This window comes from Fukomys damarensis, unplaced genomic scaffold (genome assembly GCF_012274545.1).
Source record: "Fukomys damarensis isolate Sample0158 unplaced genomic scaffold, DMR_v1.0_HiC HiC_scaffold_39, whole genome shotgun sequence".
In the NCBI taxonomy this organism is placed as follows: Eukaryota; Metazoa; Chordata; class Mammalia; order Rodentia; family Bathyergidae; genus Fukomys; species Fukomys damarensis.
In genome coordinates this window covers 103468585-103495285 of record NW_022900951.1, presented here as the reverse complement: position 1 = coordinate 103495285, position 26701 = coordinate 103468585, and the positions used below count along the sequence as shown (strand labels likewise).

The 26701-nt window shown below is 33.2% G+C and overlaps 1 pseudogene; it reads right to left on the bottom strand.

Moving 5' to 3' along the window:
* Nucleotides 1-4472: 4472 nt before the first annotated feature.
* Nucleotides 4473-5344, bottom strand: LOC104850900 (annotated as a pseudogene).
* Between the last annotated feature and the right edge of the window lie 21357 nt (nucleotides 5345-26701).

Below are 26701 nucleotides of genomic sequence, written 5' to 3'. Positions count from 1 at the left end.
TAATCCATTATTTATGATAATAACCTTCTTTTGAGTCAGGTATTTGCTTTTTCTTACACTCCAGGTACTTATGATAACAGGCTGATGTATTTTCTTTAAGTGGCATCGTATCAAAGGATAACAGTTTAGATGAAAATTTCTGCGTTTTTGGAGGAGAATGAGTGCATTTAACAATGGTTATTTTATATTAAGATGGACATTTAGGTGTGTTACAAAGATAATGTTATCATGATTGTCATGCTAAAACGTTACATGTGGCTCATGGGTTGAAGCTTTTCCTCTGTTAACATTTTACAGGAATTCAAATACTAAACAACCATGATTGATAAAAAATAACAGTATTCTAACTATAATTCATATTTCAAAGTGTTGATATCCAAGTAAAATTATAATTAAGTTCACTACTCCCATTGCAATGCTAATGTTATTGATCTTTTCTTCTGGGTGTTCAACAACTGAAGTTTAGAGACCAAAATTAGAAAGGTAACTGGGCTAAGTCAGCCACTGTTTGGCCCTGGCCCTTCAAGATCTACAAACAACCCAGGACATGATGAATGTTTTCTACAAGACAATACAACCTTGGTAAGTCACCCAACCTTCTGAGTAGAGAGATTGTTGGACACCAAAAAAAGGCAAGAATCAATAGTATGCCAAAGGAGTGTGACTTATAGGAAAAAACCTCCCATGCTTTCACAGAAAGCAACATGGTCAAGCAAGGCCATGACACGTCCTGATGGCTGACACTGACGGGATCTGAGAAGCTCGATACAGGATTCAAAGTAATTCCTGGGGAGACTTGGCCTGGATAGATAGAGAGGTTAATTTTAATTAGTATAGGTCTCACCTTAACTTGGCCTCAAACACTCAATAGAAAAGTATAATCCAAAGATATATTAAGTCAAGACCAAATTCATTAGAGCCAGGGATTTAGCTCAGTGGTTCTGGCACCTGCCTTGCAAGCACAAGAACCTGGGATTGATCCCCTATACCAAAAAAACACCATACTAGTAAAGCTTTATATAAGGAGGGTTTCCAATTGGTGACCCATATTGGCAGTTTCCACCTACACTGGTGAATTACCACTGTTATGGGTCAATAAAAAACCTAGGGTAAAATTTATAGACCTCAACAACGGTTTTTAAAGTTTTTAGCTAAAATTGTTTTTTTTTATTACTAAATTTTCTATTAATGGAGTACTACTCAGCCATAAAGAATGAGAATTTAGAGTCAGTCATAGGAAAATTGATGCATATTGAGCTTATACTCTTAAGTGAAATAAATAGGTCATGCATGTGTATGTACCAAATAGTTTCTCTGGTGTGAAAAACTATAATTGTACATAAGATCTTAATGGTATAATGGACAATGTGAAATAGGAAGAAAAAGGCTAAAGGTGTAGGGGAAGTGGGAAGGGTAGGGGAAAGGAAATAAGGGAAAAGAAAAAAATCTGAGAAAGTGGAAAAATGGAAATAAAGTGTTTGTAAATAGGGAAGGGAGGAGGGGGTGAAGGGAGGGCAGGGACAAGGGAAAAAAGTGAGAACCAAGACCTGTCATGTAAAGGTACAAGACCCCAGTGGTGAATGCAACTGTACTGTATACCTAAAAAGTACCAAAATAAATAAATAAATGTTCAATTTCTATAGCTAAAATTTTTAAAAATTATAACAAAACATAACTTATGTACAAACTTCATAAGTAAAAGGGTTTAAGAGCCAAGAGGTTACAATAACTATTTTAGTCCTTTAAAAACTGTTTCTAAATATGGCTCTTTCCCCAACCTGTTTTTTTATTTTAGTACTTATACTTTGATTATAATGCTCTAATTTGTTAAAATATTTGTTTATTCTTGCCTATGGGCTGCCAAACTCCAGGTGATCATACAGGTCAAATCAACAAGAAGTGTGCTAGATTTTTAAACCAAAATCTGTCAGATTGACTTTGTAATTTGAGTTTAATAATTGCAACATGATTTTCATTTAAGGCCTATTAAATTAGCTCCCCGAAGAGGGCCCCTAAGTGCAATCTTCCCTACAGTGACCCTTCACAGCTTGAAGCAGCTGGATTGAATCTATGCCCTTTCTCCCCTAACCACGGTAGCAGATGCTCTTTATAGAAGAAATTGTTATGACAGCTAAGTCAGTTAGACACATTATAAGTCCTTGTGACATATGAATAACTCAAAGGACAAATCAAGCCATTGTTGAGTGTACTCATCTTTCATAAAAACACAATTACATAAACAAAAAGGGGGCACAGCTACCTCCTAAGATGCCCGTATAGTTTCTTCTTCATTCTGGTTGTTACGGTATACCAAATTTATTGATTTATTGATTTCATATATTGAAATATCTTTGCATTCATAGGATGAATCCCTCTTGCCCATGATGATGTATTCAGTCATTTCACTAGTATTTGGAATTTTTTATCTATGTTCATCAGAGCTATTGACTTGTAGGATATTTTTATTCTTTTGTTGTGTGCTTATTGGGTTTTAGTGTCAAAATATTTCTAAACACAAAGATTGATTCTTGAATACCTCTATCTTCTATTTTTTAACAAATGAAAAAGAATCAGTATACTTTCTTAAACATTTGATAGAATTCAGCATTGGAGCTATGTGATCCTAAATTTTTTTTTGATGGGAATCTTTTTATTACGCATTCAACCTTGTAAATTTTGATTCATCTATTCATGTTTTCTATTATTTTCATGATTCATTCTTGGTAAGTTCCATATGTCTACTTGTTCTAGATTATCAAATTTATAGGCATGTAGTTGCATGTAATAATGTTTGATAATTTTTGTGCTTCTCTGCTATCTGTTGGAATGTTTTTGTTTTCATCTTTGATTTTCAGTCTTTTCTCTCTTTTTCTTAAAGATTGGTCTATTTTGATTTTCTTGTCAAACAATCAGATCCTTTGATGATTTTTCTTGATTTTTTTAGACTCAATTTAATTTATTTTTGTCTTCATCTTCATCATTTCTTTCCATCTACTAATTTTTTGGCTTATTTGTTCAGGTCTTTGAGATATAGAGATACATTATTTATCTCAGCTTTTCCTGTGTTTTTGGTGTATTGATTGCCATAAACATTCCTCTTAGTACTGCTTTTGCAATGTCCTATATGTTTTGGTACGTTGTATCTCCATTTTCATTAATTTCAAGAAATGTTTTAACTTCCTTCTTTATTTTTTTCTTCAGTTTGTTTGTTCTTCAAAAGTAATTTGATTTGTATGATTCTTGAAGTTTTCTAATTATTGTTTTCTAGGTTCACTGAATTATTTCAGGACAAATACTCAATATGAATATAGTTTTTAAAATTTTCTTAATTTTCATTTTGTGGCCTATTATATGGAATATCTGGAACAATGTTTCACGTGCTCATGAGGCAAATGTGTATATGGCAGCTCTTGGATACACTTTTCTAAAAGTGTCTATTAGGTATATTCGATCTAGTGGGGACTTAATTCTACTTTTAAGTTTCTGTCTTAATCTATCCATTGCTGAAATGATTGCTATACAATATTATTACAGTTAAATCTCATTCTCCCGTTATGTCTAGTAATGATTGCTTTATACATTTGGCACTTCAATATTGGTGCATAAATTACAGAATTTCTATTTTCTCTTTTTAATTGACACTGTTATCACTAGATGACTTTTCTGACTCTTTATTTATTTATTTATTTATTTATTTATGAGACAGGGTCTAACTCTATAGTTGAGACTGACCTGGAACTTACTATGTAGCCCAGGTTGGTCTCAAACTCACAGCGATCCTCCTGCCTCAGCCTCCTGAGTGCTGGAATTACAGGCATGCACCACCACACCTGGCTTCTGACTCTTTCATTGCTTTTGATTTAAAGTTTATTTTATGTGATATAGGTATGACTAGTCCTGCTTTCTTATGCTTTCTACTTAAATAAAATATCTCATTCTATTTACTCTAGCCTGTGCATGTCCTTAGAATTAAAGTGAGTTTCTTATGAGAAAAAAAATAGTTTTTTCTCATTGAATTTATTGGTACATTTTAGGTATACAGTACAATTACATTCATTATTGGGATCTTGTACCTGTACATAACAGGTCTTGGTTCTCATTTTTTCCCCTTGTCCCTGCCCTCCCTTCACCTCTTCCTCCCCTCCCCACTTACAAGCACTTTATTTCCATCTTTTCATTTTCTCATATTTTTTCTTCTCCCTTTTACATTTCCCCCACCCTTCCCACCCTCCCTACACCTTTAGCCCTTTTCTTCCCATTTCATAATGTCAGTTATCTCATTAGGATCTTATGTACTATTACAGTTTATTCACGCCAGAGAAACGATTTTAATAATTTTATTCACTGTACGTGTTTTAATCAGAAAATTTAATCCATTTGCATTCAATATAGTTATTTAGGGGGAAACTTGTGTTTAATTTTTCATCAACCTCATTTCCATTTTTAAGTGTCCGCAGAACAAATGCTTAAGACTAATCAGTGGTGGTTCCTACCCACTCAGTGGCCTGAGCAGTGGGGGCTGCAGAACAGTCTTCTGTGGCCGGTTGAGCACTCCAGTCTTCTGTAGGGAACTGCTCGACGGGCACAGAGGGCACCTGCACACCCTCAGACCAGTCTGCAACCTCAGGCTGAGCAGCAGTGAACTCCAGAGCTGATGAGGCCCATTCTCCCTGAAATTCCTCTTTGGTCACAGCCATTTCAGCAGCAGTCTGCTCTTCTTTTTCAATCTCTTCAGGATCCCTATAGAAGTAGAGATCAAGAATGACCTCCCATGGGTGTTCACGGGAGATGGTGCCACGCATGCGCAACACTTCCTGAGCCAGCATCCACATCAGACCCACTGAGTAAGCTCCCTGGTTTCATAGAATGGCAATGTGCACATAGCTCAGAAAAGAATGTTACACAGAGCAGTGGTAGGCAGATAGACATAAGATGCCACTGTGAGGGGCTGGTGGTCTGCCCTGGGTTCCACAACCGCCACAAGACGCAACTCTTGGAAGGCTGCCTGGGTCTGGTTAGTGAAGACTGCAGGAACGAAGAGGCCAGCGATAGAAGCAGATCCAGGGGCAGCGGCAAACTTCAGCACAGCGCTCTGGCCGGTGTCCCTAGAGGATGTGATGCTGACATCAGCAGGGTTTTCAATGGCGACTATGGCTCGTGCTGCCAGCAGAAGCTTTTCCCAGGTCTGCTTCAGATTTATGGTGTAGATTCCATCACTTTTTCTTTTGTAGATTCACTGTTCCATCTCGAAATCCAGGTTGGTGCCACCTAAGTGGGTTCCTGCAGCAAGGAATTTTAGGACATCTTCCTCCTTCATTTGAAGAACATCAAGGGCTTTGGACATTGTGAAAATTTGCTTTTAAGTTAGATTTGAATAAAGAACAATTCAGTCTGGACCCCTGCCTGGGTGGTGCGGAAAGTCCAACGTAAATATTTTTTAATTCATTAAGTTTATTGGTACATTTTAGGTATACAGTATGATGACTGTCATCACTGGGAATTTGTACATTTATATGATATATCTTGGTTCTTATATTTTCCCCCATTCCCCTGCCTTCCCTTCAACTCAAGGTAAGCATTTATAGGTAAAGTTTTTATATCAACAATCCCGTATCTTTTTAAAATTTTATTTATTTATATTTTTGATACCGGGCATCTAACTCCGGACCTTGTGCTTGCGAGACAGGAGGCGGAAACACTGAGCTAAAGCCCCAGCAACAATTACGTACCTTGTTTTTAAATTTTTTTGTAGTTGCTTACTTTCTTTCTAATTCATAATCTTCCTTGTTGCCTAAGTGAATCACTATAGGAATGTGTTTTAATTCTATGCTTAATACAGTTTCATCCATTAAAATATATGACTGTGGTTATCATGAGGCTTACAAAAATCAAGTTATTTTGAAATAATAGCAACATAAAAAAGATCATAAGGGTAAGAACCAAATAAACAAATAAAAACAAACAAAAGAACTAAAGAAAGTACTTGTAAGAAAACTCTCCAATTGAATTTTATACTTTCAGCCATTTTGAGTTTTTTATATACTATTTTATGGGTGTGCATATTGCTTACCAATTAACATTTTAGTGCAGCTATTCCTTTAAAGTTTTAGTCTTCATACTAAAGACATTAGTGGTTTATGCACTATTCTTATAATATGAATATTCTGAATATTGTGTATAGTTATTGTTACCAAAATTTTTATACCTTCCTATATTTACTCCTCACTAGTTAATACCACTTTCCTTTTCTTTCGTTTCTTTTTTCAGCTTTAATTGAGTTTATTGGTACATTTTAGGGATACAGTACAGTTACATTCATTGTTGGGATCTTGTACCTCTACATGGTTTTTTTCTATTTATTTATTTAATTATTTATATTGGTACACAGAAGAGAACTCCAGTCCTTCTGCTTGCAAGGTAGGAGGCAGAATCACTGAGCTAAATCCCTGGCCCAATGTCTCTTTCAATTTGTAGAATTTCCATTCAGAACTTTTGTAGACCAGGAGTGGTGGAAATTATGTTGGAGATATGTTCACTCAGTTATTTTTTTTAACAGAGAAGTTACAACTCCTTCATTTGTAAAACAGAGCTTTCCTGAGTATATTACTCTTTTTTTTTCAGCTTTAATTGAGTTTATTGGTACATTTTAGGGATACAATACAGTTACATTCATTGTTGGGATCTTGTACCTCTACATGACAAGTCTTGATTCTCATTTTTTTCCCCTTACCTCTGCCCTCCCTTCACCCCCTCCTCCCCTCCCCATCTACAAACACTTTATTTCCATCTTTTCATTCTCTCACATTTTTTTCTTTTCCCTTTTTTACTCTTCCCCTACCCATCCCACCTTCCCTACACCTTTAGCTCCTTTCTTCCCATTTCTAAATGTCAGTAATCTTATTAGAATCTTATGCACTGTTGCAGATTATTGACACCAGGGAAATTATTCGGTATTTACACATGTGTGACTTATTTATTTCACTTAGGTGTATATCTTCAATATGTATCCATTTTCCTATGAATGAATCTATTTTGTCGTTCTTTATGGCTGAGTAAAATTCCATTTTATAGAAAAACCATTGCTCTTGACTGAGGTGTTTTTCTTTCAATACTGAGAAAGTCTCATGGTCATTCTCTTCTAGGCTAGAACATTTCTCTAGAGAAATTCTCTGTCAGGCAAATTGTGCATTCCCATATGTTTTTTTTTTCCTGTTGTAGCTTTGAGAATTTTTTCTTATCGTGCACTTGAGAGAGATTGATTATAAGATGTTTTGAGGTAAATCTGATGAAGTAACATTTGAGTAATGACCTCTGACCTTGCTATAACTGGGTATCTGTGTCATTGTTTCCATTTGGGAAGTTTCCTGTTTTTAGTTTTTTTGAATATCCAGTGTGTCCCTTTGAGATTCTCAAGTCCTTCTTGAAACCCAGAAACTAAAACATTTGAACTTTTTTTACTGTCCTAAAATTTCTTTAAGCCTTCCTTATTTCTAATTCGTGTTTCATTTTTTTTTCTCCAACTGAATATTTTAGAAAAGCTTGCCTTTGAGCACATTATTTTTTTCATTTGTTGGCATTAAACACTATCTCAGCACTGAAAAATGATGTGTTTGTCCACTGTTCCTAATTTGGTTTTGTTTGTATTTGTATTTCCAGTTCAAGGTAGATTATTTATTTTCTCTGAGCTTATAGTCGCTTCCACCTATCTTAGAACTTGATGAAACTCAGATTCAGATTTGTCAAGAATCTGCTTTTAGTGTGTTGTAGTGGTTCCGTTACATAAGGGGAAACTAAGCCTAGGTCTATTCATTTATGGTTCAGAAATACTCTGTTCATTTATGGTTCAGAAATATAAGAGTACCTAGGGCAGTGGTGGGAAACCTTTACACTCTTGTGACAGCGGGCTGTTTGTTATCACCAAAGGCTCTAAAAGGTTCACCAGCACTGACCCAAGACATTGACTCCTCACGTAAACCTCTACTCATGGCCAGGATAGGCCTAGGTGCCTCATCCAAAGTTACTAGGCTGTTGTTAGACACTGCAGTATTTCGCGTGTCTCTGCGCTAAATCTCCATGGATGAATCATTATGTCAACAATAAGTTCCAGGGCAACATCTTATGAAACCACCTCATTTAACTCCAGGGAATGAAAGTCTTACATCATAAGGTTTCACTCTACCCTAAGACTCGAGTAGTGCTAGGGAAGGGAGATCCTAATCCACTTGTGGTGATCATAAACTGGGTTCTTCCTGGATATCATAGTTACAAGAATGTGCACAGACTTGGGAAGACAGCGTTCCCGGATCCATTACAAATTTGGAGCTGGTTAAATGAAATTCATGTCTGTTTTTTAAGTGCACAGAATTCTGCCTGATGCCAGAGCTGGTCTAAAAGTTGTCATAACAGGTTAAATATCATATGGTTTATATGACAAACCTAAAATATAAATCAATCAATAAATGAAATAAAGAAGAGATAGTAAGGAAAACAATACAAACTTTTGAAGATGAGGGAAAGAATGAGGGGAGGGGGGAGGAAAGGCACAAAAAATGATGAAAATATGTTCTATGCATACACCAATTTCTCAAAGCAAACATCACTATTCTACATTTAAGGATACATTAATAAGACATTTTAAATATGCCTATATATAATATTTTAAATAAAAGCTCTTAGCTCTGACCTGTGTATGTCTAAGATATTAAATTATATCTTTCTGCTTACTCCAAGAATAAGATGTCTCTCCACATGATACTTCATGTAGTTGGTGTAGGGGTGATGTAGGGAACTGTTCTCTCCCTTCCTTCTTCAGTGCTTGCTTTTTGTTTTGTTTTATTAAAAGCAAGTATTATGGACTCTCACGTGATTTTCTTAACTCATATGAAGACAGGTGCCTACATGAATTGTTATTCAAATTGTATCTGCAGAAAGAGATCATCAGAGAATCTTACCTAGGTTCTATCTTGCCTCACTCCACATCTTTTTTATAATATGATTTAGGAGACAAATGCAACTAGAATCATGGAAAGAATTAAGTTTGTGAACCAAAGTACCACTGTATATGCTGTCTAAAATAGACTCACACTAGATCCAAAAACAAATGTAGGCTGAAGATGAAGTGATTAAAATGTTATTCCATAAATAACAATAAAATAAAGAGAAGACAGGTGTATAAACTGACATGACAGAAAGGAAGCTGAAATCTTAAAAGGTTAGAAGAAGTAGAGAATATTATATTACAACCTCAACACAGAAATATGTAACAATTATGACATTATGACAAACCTTCAAGATAATTGATGCAAAAATTTACATAATCACAGAGAGAAATACACAGTTTTAAAATAAGGTTGGAGAATTTGAAATCTTATTCTTAATAATGGATAGAACAAGCATAGAAAAGAAAATAATTTAAATAATCCAGTAAAATAACTAGATCCAAGAGACATATACATTACACGTGAATCGGTAACAACATAAGAATTTCTTCTTTAGTATATATGGGAAATTCTCTAAAATAGGTCATGTGTTATGCCATACATTAAGGTTTAGTACTTTTTAAAAGAGAGCCATCTTACAAATTATCTATTGTGTAATGCATTTAGAAATAAACCCCAGAAGGAAATTGGAAAAATCATGAGTTTGTGGATATTAAACACCAAAAACTTATACAATGTGTCAAAGAAATCATACAGAAAATTTAAAAAAGAATAAATGCAAAAAGGTAATGTAACAATACTTATGGGACATAGAAAAAATCAATACTAAGAAGGATATTTAGTGTTATAACTGATTACTTATGAAACAATTCCAGTGTTGGGGATGAGGTTTAATGTTAGAGCACCTTTCTAGAAAATTCAAGGCCTTTTGTTACTTCCCAACACGGCAGGCAAAAATAATGTCATATGAGTGCCCCAATTTTACAACTTAAAGAATGACAAAAAGTAAATAATAAGCTTAATCCAAATCTAAGACAAACAAAGAAATAATACAGATTAGAAGAGAGGTAAATAAAATAGATATCAGAGGAAGAGTAGAGAATTTAAAGCCAAAGGTAGATGTTCCAAAATATAAATAATCCTTTAGCTAGACTGATTAAATTAAGTAAAATGAAATAAAAACTGGATATGAACATCCAAGATACATTTGGGACAAATACTAATTCTATAGAAATAAAAATTGATAAGATAGTTTATGAAAAATGTATGCCAGTATAATGGACCACTGCATGGAATGAACAAATCCTACAAGCACAAAACCCAGCAGAGTACATGATGAAGAAGAAAATCTGAATACATGAATAACTAGCAATAAGATTGATATAGTAAACAAAACCATCCTGACAAAGAAAAACATTTAACTTGATGGATTCATTGGGGAATTGTTCCCAACACATAGAGAAAAGCTAACATCAATAATTCCCAATATCTCCTAACAAATGAAGAGCAGAGAATATTTCCTAACTCATTTGAAAGGTACCCATTGTCCAAAGTAATGTTTGGACCATTATTAAAAGCTATATATTAATTGTCCAAAGCTACATTAGGACACTACAACTAAAGATAATTGGAGGGCAATATCTGCTGAAAATATTGAAGCAAAAGTCCTCACTAAAATAACCTTACAAGCTTATTAAAAAGATTATACCTCATTACTAAGTAGGCTTTATTCCTGGGAAGCAATGATATTACACATACAAAAAATATTACCATATACCACATAGAATGGAGGAAAAAAGAATATGCTAATTGATGAACAAAACACATTTAGAAATGTTGAATATTCATTTATAATAACAAAAATAAACAAATTCAGGAACAGAATGAAAATGTGCCAACATTATAAAAGCCACATACAAAAATGCACAACTGACTTAATACATAGAAATGGACATTAATTTAAAATCTTTTAATTTAATACAAGAAAGAAAGGCAAAGATAACCATGCTTTCCACCTTATTTAACAGTCTTGGAGATTCTAGCCAGAGAAAGTAGGCAAAGATTAGTTTACTAAATAGGATCCAAATTTAGCAAAGTAAAATTATATTTCTTTGCACATAGTATGATCGATTATGTTGTTGACTTCAATTTGGTTTTAGAATTAATGAACAGTAAGAAGTCAGTGAGATCACAAGAAACAAAACAAAACAAATCTTTAAAACTCAATTTTATTCCATAAACTTACAATGAATAATCCAAAACTGAAATTAAGAAAATAATACCATTTTCCATGGCATCAAACTAATAAAATAATCATAAATGAATTTAACCAAGAACGTGAAATATTTATGCAATTGAAACCAAGAAGCATTGCTGGAAGAAATTAATGAAAATACACAAGTGTAAAGATATCTTGTGTTGAGTAATTAGAAGACTAAAGAAATAAATACTTCTAAAGTGAGGTAGACTCAATGTACTGTCAATGGAAATCTCAAAAATATTGTTTCTTTGGCTGGGGATTTAGCGCAGTGGTTCTGCCGCCTGCCTTGCAAGCACAAGGTTCTGAGTTCAATTTCTGGCACAAAAAGAAAAAAGAAAAATAACATTGCTTCTCAGAAGAGAAGAATTGAAGGAATCCTGAATAGCCAAAATGGCTTTGAAAGAGAAGACTCAATTAGCTTATTCATAATTTATCTTTAAATATTAATATAAATTTGTGAAAATCAAATCAATGTGATACTGATATAAAGACAGACAAATTAAAGAATAAGACAAGAGAAAACCCAAAAACAAATTTCCCGGATCATTCAATGGGACAGTCTTTTAAACAAATGGTTTGTGGAAAACTGTATGCCCACATGAAAAAGAATGAAATTAGAGCTTTACCACACATTATTCCCAAAAATTAACTCAAAAGAACCAAAGATCTAAACATAAAAGTTAAAAATATCAAAATCTTAAAGGAAAACTTAGGGATGCTGATTCATGATATTGGATTGACAACAAATTCTTGAATATGATACAATAGCAGAGGTAACAAGAGAAAAATAAATAAATAGATGGGGTTATATCCAAATTTAAATCTGAGACAAGGATCAGTGGCATAGCACCTTAGTTCTCCCTGTTAGGGAGGGGATGCAGAAGGAATCCTGCCTACCTGAGCAACTTAGCAAGACCCTTCTTCAAGAACTAAAATGGTAGTATAATGTGAAAGCACTGGGTTCGATCCCTGGTACAATAAAGAAACAAACAAATCAAATGTGTGTGAAGAGACACAATTGGCAGAATAAAAAGGCAATCTAGAGTAGATGAAAATATTTTCACTTATATAGATAAGGGTCTAATATTCAGTGCACATGACTTTTAAAATACAGCAAAACAAATAATGTCATTTAATGGGCAAAGAACTTGAAAAGACATTTATCCAGAAATATACAAATTTCAAATAAAATTATGACTATATGTACAACATCTGTAAATAATAAGTGGAATGCAAATGAAGTCTATACTAGGATAGTTACTAGAAGAAAAACAGAAACTAATCAGTGTTGATCAGGATGCCAGGAAGGTGAAACCCTTATTCATTGCTGCTAAGAATCAAAAAAAGGTTCAGGTGTGTGGGAAACAATAGAGACATTCCTCAAAAATTTAAAACAGAATTACCCTAGGATCCAGAGATCTTATTTTGGCTATATGCCTAAAAGAATAGAAAACAATATCTTGAAGAAATATATATACACCCATGTGCATAGGGGTATTGTTCATAGTAAGAGCTGAAGTGACCCAAGGGGTGTGCACAGTAAAAATATAGACTAAAGTAAGTGCATACATTCAAATAAAAATTTATATGCCTATAAAAACTAAGACATTCTTTCATATGTTACCATATGGATGAAATTTGATGACACTGGATGCAGAAATTAAAGCCAGTTAAAAATATAGATACTATATATTTCTACATATATGATGTGACCTAAAGTAGGCACCTTCTTAGAGAGAAAAGAATGATGACCGTCAACAGGTAAGGAAGAGGGAAAATGAAGGTTTGTGTTTAACAGGTGGAGAGCTTCAATTTTGATGACACGTAGTCTTCTGGTGATGGCTGGTGGTGATGTTTACACAATAAGAATATGTAATTAATGTCACATTCAAAAATAATTAAGTTGATACACTTTATGTAATGCATATTTTAATGTATTTTAAAATTTGAAAACGTGCTACCCATATCTATCTGCATCTATGTGTATTCCTTTAATCTATTCTCCATTTTGAATGTCCTTAATCTGTTTGGATATCTTATTTCAATTTACTTGGCTTAGAATACCTCTTGTAATGAGATAATATTAGTCCTCCAGCATTTTTCTTCTTCTGCAGTTTTTTTTTTCTGGATATTCCAGGTGCTTTGAATTTATTTAAGACTTTCAGTGTCAATTTGTCAAATTTTTAAAAAGCCTACATAAATTGTGACAGAGATTACATCAAATTGGAGGGGATTTGACATCACTCCTTTTCATTCATAGAGAAGACTTATCTCTCCAATTATTTAGAGATTCTTTAATTTTTCTGAGCACTGTTTTGAAGTGTTCAGTGTAAAGAGTATGCAGATGTTGTGTTGCACTTATCTGTAAGAATTATGTAAATTATGATAGCTGCAGTAAATAATTTTACTCACAGCTAGCATAAGGTAGCAAAATTAATTGTTGTATTTTTCTTACATCCTAAAATTCTTTATTCTGATAGCTTTTTGAATACTATGAGATTTTTACAGAGATAAAAACAATTAATTAAAATCTGAGTTTCTTTAATCCATTATACAAACTAAAATCTGAAATATAATGAAGAGTACAAGTTAGAATGCTTTTTGGGGGCAGGGGGGAGTACAGGGGATCGAACTCAGGACCTTGTGCTTGAAAAGCACAACTGAGCTAAATCCCTGGCCCTCGAATGCTCATTCTTATGTTATACTTCTCTATGGTGTGACTTTTTCCTCCAGCTGCTTTAAATTTTCCTTTTTACAATTAGCTTGTTTCTTGGTGTGCTTTTTTTGTATTTCTTTTGGTTGTGTGCACTGAGCTTCTTGAATCTGTGGTGGTTGTTCTCATCAAATTTGGAAAATTTTCAGTCATAATTTCCTCTCTTGTTTTTTCAGTTATCTTACTTATTTTTCTCCTTTGGGGACCCTAAATAAAAATATTTAAGTCACTTGAAGTGGCCCAATACAAGTGCTCTTTCCACTTACATTTTGTACCTTATTTTTTCTTTTGCATTCTAAATATGGTTTCACAGTATGTTCAAATTTGTTAAAGTTTCCTTTTTCAACGTATAATAGCACAGGGCAGGGGATTTGAATCAGTGGTCCAGCCACCGGCCTTGCAAGCACGAGGGCCTGAGTTCGATACCTGGTATCAAAAACAAAACAAAACAAAACAAACATATAATAGCCCATTAATTCCATCATTATTACTAAATGTCACACATGAAAGTTTTTATCTCTTTGAAGTTTTACTTGAGGCTTTAAAAACATATTTTCCCTGTCATAGCTTTTCAAATACCTGGACTAGCATTACAATAACTATTCTGGTGCCCTTATGTGCTATTTCCAACAACTATGTCAATTAGAAATTGGTTTAGATTGCTTAATTATTTCTCCTTATAACAGGTCATATGTTCCTGACTTTTTAATTTTATTTATTTATCTTTGGTTTTTTTGAGACAGGGTCTCACTGTATAGTTGAGACTGACCTGGAACTCACTACGTAGCCCAGGCTGGTCTCAAATTTGCAGTGATCCTCCTGCCTCAGCCTCCCAAATGCTGGGGTTACAGGTGTGCACCACCACCCCCGGTCATGACATTTTTATTTTAATGAAATATAGTTTGATAATCAATGAAAAGAAATGATTTTGTAACTAACCTATTTTTAATCAGTGATAATGAAGTGTCAAAAAATAAACAACAGTAATAGCTGCAAATACACCCCCAAAACCTTCACTCAAACATGTTTCTGAGAGTTCTTCATTTTCTTCTATTAATTTGTCAGAAAACACTTTTTTGTATAGACTGTGCAAAGATAAATATTAATGTATCATTTTATTCCATCCTCATTCTGCTTCTTTTTATGCCTAGTAATTTTAATGGGATGCTGACAATTGAAATTTTTACTTTGTTAGGTGCTGTGTACTTTTACACTCCTATAATTATTGTGGACCTTTCTTATGGAATGCATTTAAACTACTGTGAAACAGCTTTTCTCCTTTAAATCTTGCATGTGAAATCAGTTAGGTACAAATAGATCAAGTGTATTTATTCCCCAAACTGAGACAAGATTCTTCTGAGTTCTCTACCCAGTGTCCCATGAATTATGAGGCTGAGGTATATAGCAGCTACATTTGGTTTTTCTCCCTGATTTTTGACATAAATTTCCTAAACCCTTGGAATTTCCTGGGAGGAAAGAATATTGAGAGGAACTTTCATTCTAATGAAGAGATTTTTGAGCTTCTAAATAGTTTCAGGTTGGGGGAAGGCTCATATCTTCAGAATATGTTCCAGTTGCTAGAAAGACCAACATTAATTAGAAATTTGAAATTTTACAATCCACACAAGAACTTCCAAGGAGAGTGACTAGATATTTGTCAGGCACTAATTAGCTATGACTCTATTATTTCCTATTTATAATGAAACTTACACAAAAATCCAAAAATGAGGGAGGTCAGCCAGGTTCTCAGTTGGTTAATATACTAGGTACTGAGAGATTAGTGTACTTAGGGTATATAAGCTGTGCACTGTTGTTTCTAATCTCTACCATGTTCTATGCCTTACATCCATTTGATTTTCAAAAATTATCATCATTATAGTAAACTGGAAATAGCAAGTAAAGCATGTTCCTACTTTCTTTGGATCACTGTAGGATTTTCAAAACTGAGAGAGCTAATGGAATCACTGAACATTCAGTTAGATGTGGAGAAATATAGGTGGCCAGGGCAGTTAATTTGTAGCTGGCACTTGAAATGGAAGCAGTCTTGTAGGACTGAGTCCTAATTAGTAGATTTTTCACAACTCCTAGATATTATCAGAATTGAACTGAGCTGTAGGATACCCAGTTGTCAGAGAATTGGAGAATTGGACACTGTGCCCTCTCAGAGCCTTTTCCATTTTGGCTGGTTAAAAGAGGTACTATCCCTGCTCAGTAAGACTGCTAAACACTATTTTCTCCTGTTAGCTCTTTCCTTGCCTTCAAGTAGCTTCCTTAAAGGCATGCTTAAATCAATACATGCAAAGTGTATTTTAGTCAGCTTGGCTCCGGCAGACTCTGCTCCAACTCCCATTTTAGTATAGGTGCTGCTGAAGCGAGCACATCCATCTCCTGAACTCAAACCACTTGTTAGATTATGCAACATATGAAACAAAACACAAAAATTCTCAAAGAAATGTAGTCATAGGACATATTTTGTTATGTTTGTTTTGTTCCATTTCTTCTGAATTATGCCCTCCAGTATGCAGTTGTGTGATACCTCTTGTTTGTAAACTATCATTCATATATGTGATTGGGATTTTACTTCATATTTCCCAATTTTTTATTTAGAAGAAGTGGTGGTACAGTTTCAGTGGTAACTCCATTTGTCCTGAAGTAAAACTCCCAACATTTGAACTCTATTGAGTTTAATGGAGTTATAATACCAAATCTTCATGCAAATCATTTTAATACATGAATTGTTTACTTAAAATTCTATTTGGTCTTCTATAGAATATGAACTAACATTTCAATGGTTATTAATTAAAATGATTTGTTCATTAATACTTCAAAACAGCTATGTTTTCTATATTATACACATATAATGTATAGAGACATTTGAAGTTGTGTTTAATAAATATGAACTTAACATAGTCCTGCCTCAACAGTTTCTTTTTTTTTATTCTCTGTATAGGAATCTAGGTAGAAAGTTTTAGTTGATGGCAAAACACAACAGATAGAACTGAAGAACTTTGCTTCTCTTAGATCAGGTTTCAAGTAAGTCCCTTCACAAAAATGAAAGCGTCAGAGTTAGTTTGTTCATTGGGCGTGAACTATTCTCTGCTTTGTATCACATTGCACTGCTTCATTATACACGTATTTCGCTAATGTAGCGCCAGCTATAAACTCATGTTTCATTTATGATATTAACATCTCAAAATATATTTAAGCATTTTATTCATTTAAAATATAAAATTTTCAGTCAATTTAGTGTAGAATGTCTAGTGTCTTAATATTTAAGAAATCTTTTATCCAAATATGATCAATTGCATAACATTTTCTCAAAAAGAATAGTGAGCTAACCAGAGCATCACAACTGTGATTGGCAAAGGGATATAGTCACATATTATACTTTAAAAAAATAAAAACAAGGTGATTAATCTCCTTTTATTCAATTAATAATTGTATGATGACAGTGTTACTATAACAGCTAATACTTATTCCATGCTTGTGATAGCCAGGTACTCTTCTAAATGCTGTATATATAACAACTAATTTATTATATAGAGTATCCATAAGTTAGTTATTGTTATAATGCTTCCTTTACAGATGCAACTGTGAGATAAAATCATGTTAGGTGCCACTCACAGGGACACAGAGTTTAGCGGCAGGCAGGAGATACAAAATTAGATTATCTAACTCCAACTTATATTGAGAGTTTGAAAATTTTCTTTCAGAATTAGATTTATTGTTTATTAAAAGTATGAACTTGTGAATGTCATTGAGCTTTTATCTGCTTATTTCTAAAGTGATATTGATAATTTACTTAAATTTAAAATGCTGTTTAAATGTGATAGTATGTAAAAGTATCTAACAAAATAATGTCCTTACACGCATGAATATTATACATTATCTTCTCAAATTAGGCCTTGGCCACAACAGCATTTCTGATTATCTTATTTTATGTTGCCATTTTTGGTTGGCGTAATCTAGTAGAAATTTGCATCCTTAACACATAGAGGCAAGAAAGATGAAAAAATTGAGCAAGTAAATTGACAATGTGATCTTATGTTCCTCAGTACTATGATACCCAGCTATGTATCAATTAAGTAAATGATTTAGCTCTTTCAATTTGTATAGGATTTAACTTTCATAGAATTATTTATGAACAATTAGGATAAAACTTGCATTTAGATAACTGAGATTTACAAATGGCTTCCTGAAATTAGGTCAAAGACCAAAAGCAAAACATTTATCAAAATTGCTACCATGGTCTTAAAGGCTTTTGAAAAATTTTTAATTATTTTATTTTACTTTAATTTCATTGGTACAAGTAATGCATACAATATAATGACTTTTTTGTTGGAAATTTGTACCTTTACATAAACAACCTTGGTTATTAGTTTTCCCCATTCATAGACTCAGTTTATGCTTGGAAATTTATTGAGGAAAATGCTTGTAATTGGACTAAAAGATTGTGAGTATATATGTACATGCATGAGTATCAGAGAGAGAAAGAAGTAGCCAGAGTCAGAGAGAGAATGAGAGAGAAGCTAAAGAGGCTGACAGTACACAGGTTGATATGAGGAAAGTACAAATGTTGATGCTACCTATATATTTTGTATATGCATATACTATTATTGCTTGGTCAACAGGGAAACTTTTCTTGATGAATAGCTTTTACTAAACTTATTTGTAGTTTTTGCTTCATTGTACCATATATTTTGCCATATTTTGTGCAAGATATACCTTTTCATTGATATTTTCCCTCAATGTTGCTTGCTAAACATTTGTAATTTTTTAGGTAAGAGGTTATTTTCTTTTCTCTACTGTAGAGTGGAAGTTTCATAAAAATATAGATCATACAATCTCCGATAGCCTTTGCTACTTTGTTTCACATCAGAATTTCATCAAGTGGCTACTAATCAATTTTGTGAAATGAATTGATAAATTTAATCATCTGCAAGATTTTTTCCCATTAATTAAATTAAATGCCGGTTTGGGCATTGGGTAACAATACCGGGTACTGATAATTTTATGTCTAGTATGCTAAATTTAATTAAGCAGATCTGTTAAACTCAAATGACAAATGAAAGCTCGTCCTTAAGTAGAAGGCTAACTCACTGCATATAAAATGTAATTTAATTTTCAAAAATTTAAGGTATGAACATTTCTTAGGGGAAATACTCATTCTAAACATAAGTCCCACCTAAACTTGTTAATTACATTTCTCTACATAGCAATTGTTCAGTTAATTGATATTCCATTAGAAGGAGGAACTGTGATTTTCAGACATTTAAAAATTCTAAACTGTATGCTCAAAGAATAGAAAGATCTCTCAACAGTTATTGGATATAAAAATATTGTTTTGTTTTTTTTTTAACCAAAGCCCTTAAATATAAAATGCCTTTTCCATTTTGAAAGTTACATTCCTCATTGCAACTCAAAAGTCATGTGCTTCTCCAAGCTTGCAATAAAAATTTTGATCTTCAGAAGACATATTTTGGGATGAGCTGGGGAATGTAGACTAGGCTGTGAAGTTAATTTTACATGCAGTCAGTCACTGGTCTCTACTGCAAAGTTAAGTGGCCACCATGTCTGCCTGGCAAGTGCAAGGTCCCGAGTTTGATCCCAGGAAGGAAGGAAGGAAGGAAGGAAGGAAGGAAGGAAGGAAGGAAGGAAGGAAGGAAGGAAGGAAGGAAAACAGTTAAACTGAACTTACTGGTCAACTTTTAGTTGCATCTTAAGAATAGCAGGTACAACTGCCTCACATATGCATTTACAATGTAGAAAATGAAGATATGGCTTGGAGTAAAACCTTCCTGAAAAATCAAAGCGCAATGTAAGCAAACTCTTTTATTCCTCTAGACAACATTCACTATATTCTCAATCTAAGCTTCCCGATTATTTTACTATATGGAATATCTACTTTAGGTAACAATATTAAATCCAAACAAATATTATCCATTATCTCATAGACAATTTTTTGTGTCTGTTTCAAATGTTACACTGTATACGGTGCCTACATGTGACATATTTCTAAGGGTTCTATTGTTATAACAGTAATATAGTGGTAAACTACTACCTTCTATTTTTTTACCTCTCTTAAAAGTTAGTTTTAGATAGTCAAAATATATATCCAACACAAAATCAGGTAATACATTCTTCCACCAAAAATTTTCTTCTCCAGAGGCAAATATTTCTATAATTTTGTAAAATAATTAACAGTAAAGATATGTCTAAAGATACCTCACTTATAAGAAATACAAAGCGCTTTCCACATTGCTTTATTTTACATATTATGTGCATGGCTTTATATTGGTCAATATACAACTGCCATGGTCCCTTCAACAAGTATACGGTTTGCTTTGCAGAGAAACAGCAAAATTGACCAATTCCCATCAATGGACTTTTTTCCATCTTTTACCTAAATAAATGATACTTATTGAATATCAATGTAAGTTGTACATATGTGTGAGTGATGTAATATATATATATATATATATATATATATATATATATATATGTATTATAGCTTTAGAAATGTATGTGCTTGGGCATAGGGCGTTTGCATCTTCAACTTTAGTATGTAATGATATTATTATCTAGAGACATGATTTCAATTTATACTCCTATCAGGGCTACATTAATGTTTTCCTCTGCCTTCACAACACCAAAAATTGTCAGTTGTTTCAATTTTGAGCAGTTCATTGGGCATGTACAATATCTAGCTTATACTTTTACTTCTTCAATTACTAGAGTACTTTTTCTTAGTCTATCAATGATTTGCTTGTCTTTTTGATAAATATCATTCCTTTCTATTGTTTTGCCTTTTTGTATAAGTTTGACATACTTGTTATCTGCTAGTGTCTTGAATATTCTTTCACTCTATGGTATATATTTATATTACCTGAATAGCAAGTCATAATAGTTTTTAATTTCAACGTAGTTAGAACATGCTTTCTCTACCCATTCTGAAGATAGTTTTCAATCAATTACACAAAAACATCATTTGCCTTGCACACAAGCTTAAATGTTGCATGGCTTGTCTTTATAAAAAAATATAAATAAAGAGCATTATGCAAGATAGATAATAGAATGTAGAAGATATGTCTTTGCCAAAGGGGAAAGGGGATCAAGATATAGAGGGATGGGCTGGGGATTTAGCTCAGTGGTTCCACCACCTGCCTTGAAAGCTCAAGAACCCGAGTTCAATCCACTGTCCAAAAGGAGAAAGAGAGAGAGAGAGAGAGAGAGAGAGAGAGAGAGAGAGAAAGAGAGAGAGAGAGAGAGAGAGAGAGAGAGAGAGAGAGAAAGAGAGAGAGAGGAGAATACAAACTCTGATTTTATTTTTGAGAATTCTCCACACAATTTACTATACTTATTGAACTAATTTTCATTCTAATCAAGTGTATTGAAGGTCTTTTCTTTCCCCACATGCTCAAAAGCATTGCATGAGTGTACATTGCTGATTGCTATTTTTATTGAAGTAAGATGGAATTTCAGTGTTTGATGTGTTTCCCAAATACCTAAACATGTTGAACATTTTGGGACCCACCATTTGTACTTCGTCTTTTGAGACATGTATACTTATTTAATTTGTCTATTTTTTGATTGGATTATTCATTTTGAGTGGCTCTAATTTTTTGTGTTCTTTGTATGTTCAAAATATTAGACCTCAATCAGAAGAGTAGATGGTAAAATTTTTTCCCCTTCATTCTGTTGATTGTTTGCTTTGATGTGCAGACGCTTTTTAGTTTAATATTAACCTATTTGTTGATTTTTGGTATTACTCATTGGCTTTGGGATGTCTATTCTTGACTATGCTCGTGTCTTCAAGTATTTTCCCTCCCTTATTTTCCAGAAGTAAACACAAATGAAATCATTTAAATATAGGAAGAGAGAAAGAGATCTACTTCGATTCTTCAGCAAATGAATAGTCAATTTTCTCATCAGTATTTATTAAACAAGCTATTTGTTCCAAAGATATTTTAGCCCATTTCTCACAAGCCAGATGGCTACAAGTACATGGGATTTCTTTTCCTATGTGCTTTTTTCTATTTTACTGGTCTCCATATCTGTTTCTGCACAGTTCCCTGTGGTTTTTGTTAGAATACCTTCATAGTAGAATTTAAAATCCAAGGTTTATTGCCTGTTGTTCGTTTTGCTCAGGATTGTTTTAACTATTCAGTGTCTGTTCATGTTCCATATAAATTTTAAGATCTTTATCTAATCTTTTCATGAGTGTTACTGGTATTTTAATAAGAATTGCAGTAAAAGGTGCTGGGGATTTAGCTCAGTGGTCCCTCACCTGCCTCACAAGCACAAGGTCCAGAGTTTGATCAGCAGTGCCCCCCCAAAGAATTACATTAAATCTATAAACAACTTTTGATAATATTGCCATTTTATCAATATTGATTCTATCTATTCAGGAACAGGGCACATCATTCAATTTTCCAGTGTTCTCTTCAATTTCTTTCTTCATAGTACACTAATTTTCATCATAGAATTCTTTCACTTCCTTGATTAAATTGACTCATAGGTGTATACATTTTTGTTTTAACCAAGCTAAAATGTTGATAACTATTAAGATTTTCATTCTAAGTATGTTGTTAATAGAGTTGTCGGAGGTTAAATACTAGTTTAAAAGTAGCACCAAGTGATGGGTGAAACATTTAATTTTCCTCTAGTGTTTCCAGTCAGCACTACATTATTTCCCATAAATTCCCCTCCAGAAGTTCTTCAATATTAAGCCTTCTACTTGTTTTCACAGTGAGGGTTAGGTCAAATTATCATTTGTATAATTACCAATAATAGCATTCCGGATGTTATAATAATCTTGAATTTTCATTTTAAACATGTTATCTTGCATTCTTCTTAAAGTGATTTTTTTTTATTAAGAATGGGTCATGCATGTATTTATTTTAATTAGTTTTTCACTTGGCTGACCAAATATTTCCAAATCATTTTTAAGTAATCGCCTTCATCACATTTATTGAAATGTAAAGTTTTATATATTCTGTGTTTGTGAACACATTCAATGTTTAGGTATATTGAACCCTGTTCATTTTGTGAAATACATTGTTGAAATTTTTTCTAACCTTGCTTATTTATTTATTTATTTATTTATTATTTTTATTTTTTTGGTACCAGATATTGAATTTGGGTCCTTGTGTTTGCAAGTCAGGTCACAGATTCACTGAGCAAAATACTCAGCCCCTTGTTTATTTATTGTTCAACAAAAAATCTAATTAGTGTTTATCTCTTCTTCAAAAACTAAACCCAGTACACTATGCATTAGAATTGCATTACACTAATGCATATACTCCTATATAAATTATAACAAAATTGTATTATGTCTAATTATCCAAGAACAAGATATCACAGTAAGTTTGGGGGGTTCTTATTTTCTTGCGTTACTTAAGATTTCTATTTTTTTATTGAATAATTTTATCGGTACATTTAAGGTATACTATTTAATGAGATTCAACATTGGAAATTTGTACCTTTACATAACCCATCTCAGTTTTTATTTTTTCCCCATTCCCCTGGCCTCCCTTCAACCACTCCATCCCTCCCTATCTACAAAGACTTTGTTTCCATTTTTTCTGTTTCTCATGTTAATTCCATTCCTAGCTTTCTTTTCCCCTACCCCCCGATTTTTCTTTCCCCCTTTGGATCTTATCTTCCTACTTCACATTATCTATTAAACCTTTTAGTCCCTACTTACACTTTCAGTTTCTCACACTAAAAAAACTGTCATTTAATTAAACATATGTGCCCTATATAGTTGTTTCACTTAAGAGTATTGCCTCAAAGTGCATCCACTTAGCTATCAATGTCTCTAGTTTCTCATTCTTTATGGCTGAGTAGTACTCCATTTTATTAAAAAAAAACACATTTTCTTTATCCAGTCTCCTCTTGATAGGCAATTGTACTGCTATGGACATGGTTGCACATATGTCACTGTGGTATGATTCTTTTAATTCTTTGGGGAAGATACACAGCACAGTGATAGCTGGGTCTAATGGGACCACCAGTCCCCATTCTTTAAGGTGTCTCTACACTGATTTTGAGAGTGGTTGCACCAGTCTATGCTCCCACCAGCAGTGGAGCAGGGTTCCATTTTCCCCACAGCCCCACCAGCATTTGTTATTGGTTGATTTCATGATAGCAGTCATTCTTTCTGAGATGACGTGAAATTTCAGTGTTGTTTTCATTTTCATCTCTCAAATGACCAGTGATGTTGAACATTTTTAATATATTTATTTGCTCTTGTTTCTATTTCATTGAGAAATGCCTATTCATCTCAGATGCCCATTTTTGCATCAAGTCTTTAAATTTGGGAGGTCTGATTTTCTTAAGTTTTTTATATATTCTAGATAGTGGACTTATGTCTGAGGAAGAGCTGGTGAAAAGTTTTTACCACACTGTAGGTTGTCTCTTCACACTACTGGTAGTTTCTCTTCCTGTGCAGAAGCTTTTTAATAAGAAGAGATCTTACTTGTTGATTGCGCTAGTTCACAGGGAACTGAGGATTTGTTCAGAAAATCTTTTCCCTCCCACTTTCCTTCTTGACTGTCATGCCATGAGCACCTTCTGCCATGCAGTCTCTGTCATGCTGCCCTGCCTTACAGCCCAAAACTATGGCCTGAAACCTCTACAAATTGTGAGCCCCCCCAAATTTTTTTCTTCCTTTAATTTGTGAGTGACAAGTACTTTTTTTCAGTGATGAGAAAATATATAAGTCATTTCCCATGTGGATGTGTTTTAACACTTTTAGTTATCTAATTCTCCTGGCAATAACTACTTTAAAGTTCACTGGAAGAGGCAAGAGCACTTGTCTTGCTATTGATTTTAAGGGGAAATATTTCACTCTTAAAAACAAACAAACAAACTATATTTTTTTCAATATAAAATAAATAAAATTATTTTAAAACAATATATTAATTATGGCCAAATGCACACAGCACAGAATTTACCATCTTAATCGTTTTTAAATATGTATCTCAGTAGTAAAAATAATAATAATCTCATTGCTGAGTAACATCTCCAATTTTTTGTTCTTATTCTATTAATTTCCTTTTTTGTATGTGGACAATATTTTCTTTTTTTTTCACACCTGATAATGTATTGTTGAAATAGAGTTTTATAACATGGAAACTCTGAAATTTGTGTCTTCACTTTCTCTCTTCTCCCCTAGATTTTGTTACTTAAGGCTTTTGTAAAATAAAGGTTAATCTGTATTTTTCACATGTAGCCACAGAAATGTTGATCTTTTTACTCAGTTTTCAGGCAGTGTTTTGACAAAGATATCCTAAAATATATAGAATGCCCCTCCAGATATCATTAGTTATCTGACAAAATGCTCTCTGTGTTGCTGCACATCTTTAGCACTTATGCTGGAAGTTTATAACTCTGCCTTAGCCTTAAATTCCTATTTTTAAACATAGTAGAAGTCATCTGTAGGTGATAGCTCAATTCTTTTTCCACTTGCTTCTTAACTTTACTAATTTAATGGTCATGAATCCAGCATTTTATATTCTGAGCTATACACTGGAGGATAACAAAAGCATTATTTTCTCAAATATCTGAATTCCTGTACATTCTTCTTGAACTTCTCAGTCTACTTTTTGTCCCGGATATTAATTATGTCAATCTGCAGCACCTGATATATTTGCCTGTAAATATTTTTGTAATGTACCCACAGATATTGACCTGTGCATTGAGAAACTTCCAGATTAGGTAATGTAAAGACAAATCTTTAGAGCAGGCTATCTAGGGAGTCACCACTATGGTAGCTACCTCGATTCTTTGCTAATTATCTCCATTCTCTCCCATCAACACTGGAATCTGTTTCAAAAATATGTGCTATGATTCTCAAGATAACTGTGAAGCTGTAAACAGGCAAAGGAATCAGAATAAATTAAATGTCACAAAGTTCTCTTTTTGTGACAAAATTCAGCAGATTTTTTTCCCTGGAGTAAATATTCTTTTGCTGCCTAAAATTTTCTGGATCATTTTCAGAGTACTAAAAATGACTTCTAATGGTTTTGTTACCTCAGTTGTCTCATTGCTTTTATAGACAACTCTGTTTTTGCATTTCTTTAATCTGTAAATTTCACTTATTCCTAACTAATGTTTTCATATACATCTATTTTTTCCTTGTGTATTTCTAGGAAGATTACCATTACTATTATGGTTGTAAATTGATTCTTTTCTCTTCTGTGTCCATAGATTCACATTTCATATTTTCTAGAATACAATATTTTTCATTGTCTAATTCAGTGGTTGTTAATCATCGTTTTTTCCCAGGTAGTACCTCGCAATGTCTGGAGATAATTTTGATGGTCACAAGAGGCATGAGGGTATTACTAGCTTCTAGAATCTATAAATGTAATGAAGCATGCTGCAATGCACTTGAAAGCTCCCAACATCCACCAGCAAATAATGATCTCACTCTAGAGTGTCAATATTACCATTGTAGGGAAGCTCTACCAAAATATGTTGGAAATATTTTTCACTGAATTATTTTCAATTTCCTGTGTATATTTGTATATCATCTGCATGTCTCTTCATTTCCAACTTAACACTTTACATCTTACTCTTTTAAGATGTCTTTAACACAGAAAAAGATAATACCTTTCTCTTATTTCTGAGTTTAATAAGACTATATTCAGAACTTTTCTGTTAGATATATCTACATGGCTTTCACCTTTTATTACGAATTTTTGAGTTAATTATTTTTCCATATATAACTACTCTATATAGTCTCATTTATACTGTGATATTAATAAATTATATTTTATAAAT